Source organism: Zingiber officinale, chromosome 8A (assembly GCF_018446385.1).
Source record: "Zingiber officinale cultivar Zhangliang chromosome 8A, Zo_v1.1, whole genome shotgun sequence".
In the NCBI taxonomy this organism is placed as follows: Eukaryota; Viridiplantae; Streptophyta; class Magnoliopsida; order Zingiberales; family Zingiberaceae; genus Zingiber; species Zingiber officinale.
Window position 1 is genome coordinate 24,295,357 of NC_056000.1, and position 4,598 is coordinate 24,299,954.

Here is a 4,598-nt window from a genome sequence, read left to right on the forward strand (position 1 = left end):
CACCTTACCTATAAATTATTATACCGACGATTGGCTTAAAGTATCGATCAAACCTCTCAGTCTAATATACCAAAAATATAGATAAAGATATAAATAATTAAAATATGACATAATTAAATTTTTACGGAAAATAAATATATTTTATTGATAATTTATCAAGAAATAAGTTTATATGAATTTATGGAATTTACTGGAAGTTTTTGTATTTTAAAGGAACCATTTTATATTTTAAGGGGTATAAATGGGTAAAAGATAAAGTCTGTTTAAAATATTCATTTTAATGAGGAGTTGATAATATATATTAACCTAATTTAATATTTCTAAACCTAAGTTTTATTTTCTGCGTTCCATTTCATCTCCACGCCGCCTGCGTCCCCTTTGCTATAGCGGTTGTGTCGCGTCCAATCACGTGATCTGTCATCGTCGACGAGCATTCGTCGTCGCCTTCTCGAAGAAGCCCCGTACTCCTATCCCAAGGGGCCAGCCACCGCCGTGCGTTGCCTCTTCACATCTGACTTCGGTGCCACCGCATAGGAGCAGCTGGTGTCGTGTCCCTCTCCTTGGTCTCCATCGTCGGTCGTTGTATCGCTACTTCTGTGCCAGAGCCGAAATGTGGAGGGCACATCACAGTCGGTGACAAAGCCACTGTTATTCATCGTGAGAGCAAGGGCTACAGCCGCTCGGCTGTCGCACATGACCGACCATTCTAGGCATTCTTTAACACTGCCTAGATGTCGGTCACCCTCCTCCCTCCCGGTCGCCTGCCTTCTAGTAGCCACGAAGGGCACCGGACAACAAGGAGAAAGGCTCTCCTTGCTCATTGTATCGAGCTTCCAGTCGCTGGCAACCCTTCTTGCTGCCCTATGCCACTGATCCGATGAGTAGTTGCTGGTGCCAGAACATAGTTACTGTCAGACCTGCTGTTATTACCAACAGCAAGGATCTCAACCCTTGGACATTGGTTTTATCGCTGCCGTCCCTGTCCTTCCAAACTGACGACGATCATTGCGTTCTAGCTGCAATTAAGCCATCACAAACCAGTAGGATTCGAACACAAGGTAGATCATTAACTTGGAGATGATTAAAACAATCTATATTTGAGGTGGGCCACTACAAAAAAACCTACAAATACTGACGGCATTCCCGACTGAATTTAATTCAGTCGGGAAATACCGACTGAAATTTAATTCAGTCGGGAAATACCGACTGAAATTTAATTCAGTCGGGATTTACCGATTGAATTAAATTCAGTCGGTAATATTCCGATTGAATATATATTTCAGTCGATATTTACCGACTGAATATAATATTCAGTCGACAAATCCTTACGGGTTTGGGTATTGATGTTTACCGACGGAATATTAATGTCATCGGTAAAACCAGTATTAGGGCGCTCCGATTAGTGTTAGGGGTTACCGACAGATTGTAACATTCTGTCGGTAATTACTGACGGAATTATGATTCCGTCGGTAAAGCAGAGTAAAAATTAGGGCACGGTACGACTTTCCTCTCCGCGCGAACTCAATCTTCTCTCCTCTCCGCATCCTCAGCAATCGACAACCGGCGATCTCGGCATCCAGCCTCGTGTCCTCTCCCGTTCTCGGTGATCAGCAACAGGCGACTCTGGTATGCTCCTCTCCTCCTTCTTCTCTTCTGTTTGACGCGCACGCCGCCTGCTATGTCGACGCCTTCTCCCCAGGCGTGTGCTCCGTCGGTGGCTGCTCCCCAGGCGCCGCAGGGCCCTGTTCACTGCAGGCCGGCGATGCATGCCCCTTCTCGCGGCATCCGACCGCCGCATGCCCCTGCTCGTGGCAGCAGGCGGCCGCATGGCCGGCCACCTAGGGCTTGATACATCAGGCCCCTACTCGCAGCAGGCCTGCCGCCGCAGGCCCCTGCTCGCGGCAGGTAGGCGCCGCCCAGGACTGTGTGCAATCTATTTATGAGTTTAATGTAATTGAACTTCAGAAGCAAGCAATTGTTGTTTTTGTAAGCATTCAGAAGCAAGCAATTGTTGTTTTTGTAAGCATAGGATTAGATGAACAGTTGAAAGACTGGATTAAAATTTACCAAAGAAGCTAAAAAAACATTTGGAAACAAAACATATGATCTCTAAATAACTTATTCACCTAATAAGATTTAAGTTAAAACAATTTGTTATGACTACCAAGACAAAATAAAATTTACAAAAAAAACTCCAGTTTGAATTTGCATCAGGTCTACTGTCACAATTTTGTTAGGAACTGTATGACCTACCCATACACATCTTGGTCACATACACAATTAGGAGCCTTGAGAACTATAGACCTTTTACTCTACCTATTGTCATTTTTTCATACTTAACTAGTTTGATCAGTCTTTCAATGAAATTGTCAAGTAGCTTGTAAGTATAAGACACTAAATACTGATAGTGATTTTTAAATACTTTATTATGATGTGTTGTAATACTATTTTGTAGATATTATATCTCATGGCAGATCATCCAGCACCACCAATTCGTGGATCTACAGTTCTTAGGGTTGTTGGAGAGTTGTAAGTATTTTTTAATTATTAGTAATTCATGTTCTTTTTTTAAACATATATCTTATGTTTTAAAATTGTTTATATGCAGATTTACTCCTGACGGCCGTCGAGTATCCACATACATTACAAAAAAATTTAAAGAAAGAGTCTGCATTGCTGGTACTACATGGAGACATGTAGATAGTGAGACTAAAAGTTTTTATTATAACGAATTTGTGGTAAGTAACTTGAATATGTACAATATATTTAATCTTTAATATACTAAATTTTTAATTTCTAATTGCATAAAAAATATACATGGGAGGAAGGACACGAGGTAGAATTTGCAGCGACTTGGAATATTTACTGTGCCAAGTTATACAAGGACCTTTTATATTATATGAGAAAGGATGGCACTAGACCAGCTTATGTATCCGACGAGATTTGGAGTACATGGACGGCCACTTGGTCTGCAGAAAGATGGCAAACAAAGGCTCTAAAAGCTCGAGAAAATAGGAATACAGAGCCATGTGGGCCGAGTACCGGATCTGCTCGGCATACATCAGGATCTCATTCTATTGTTGAGCACGCCATAGATCTGGTGAATTGAATTTAATATTTTGTAAATTAAATTTTTATTTATTAACAAGCTTGTATATTTGTGAACCAACTTATTTGTGCATGCAGGAGCGTTCTTTAGAAGGACAACCCACTTGTCTAGAGGTCTTTCTTAAGACTCACAAGAGAAAGGATGGTGCATATGTAGATCTTCGATCGAAGAACATTGGGGTTTGAATTTTTAACTTTATTATAATTAATCGTTATTCATTATTAATTAACTCTAGTAATTGTGTACAAGATATAAATTGTATATTTTTTCTACACAGGAGGAAATGACAAGTAGGGTTGCTCAAGCATCTCAGCCACCAGTAGAGGGAGGGGAGTCACAGGATCTATCCACCCAGCAAATAAATGAAATTTATTATGATGTTGTGGGTGGAAGGACAAAGAACTCCTCCCTTTACGGTCTTGGCTCCCAGGCCAAGGTGGTATTTGATCGCTTGAGGACTCCTAGGGGCCGTGCCAGTTCCTCTTCTTCTTCTTCTGAGGTGGAGTCATTAAAAAAAGAAAATCAAGAATTGAAGACTCAGATGACTACCATGGATCAAAGGTGGGAGGAGAGATGAGCTGCTCAGGAGCAGACATTGTCCCAGATGCGAGCAGCCATTGCTAGATGGGATCGATCACAGCCACCCCAACCACAAGATCCCCAGCCAGAGCATGGTATTGAGTCACAGGAGACTCGAGACCCATTAGACCCTACTGATAATTAGATTTTTCTGAGGTATGTTCAATTACAACTAAATTTTTTTCTTAGTGCAATCATTCTAGTTGTTATTAATTCAATATTAATGTTGTTTGATTGTGAATCGAACATCTGGTTTACTTTATTTTGCAGGAGTCCATATTGATACATTCACCACCGTACTATCATTGGATATCTACAATATAATCCGGGTATTTTATTACATGCAAAATTAGTTATATATTACAATTCTTGAGTTATATATTACATTTATATCGATTCAGTCTGATTATAATATCTTATATTTGACTTTTATAGGATTATATTTGGATATATGTGTAGGTGATGTATCATGGTAAGTTTGGATATTTTGTATTTGACGTTGAGTTGTTAGTACTTTTGGATATTTATAATTGTCAGTACTTGATATTTGGTTATGTTTTATTTTGTATTGAATTTTGGAGATATGGCCACTTGTTAGTATGTTTTGTATTGTTTTTAAGACAGTTTTATCATTTGTTTGTTAGCATATTGTATGTTGTGTTGGTTGTTGATTGTGTGGATTGTTATTATATATGATTTGTGTTTGTGTTACCATCGTTTGTGATGATTTTTATTGTATAAAAATTGTATATATATGATAAGTGGGAAATGTAGAGCAGACATTTCAAAATTTTTACTAGAAATTATCGACGGAATTTCGCATTCCGTCGGTAATCTATCGAACTGCACCAAGATATTTACGATACATTGCCGACGGAAATGTTAATTCCGTCGGGAATCACCGACGGAA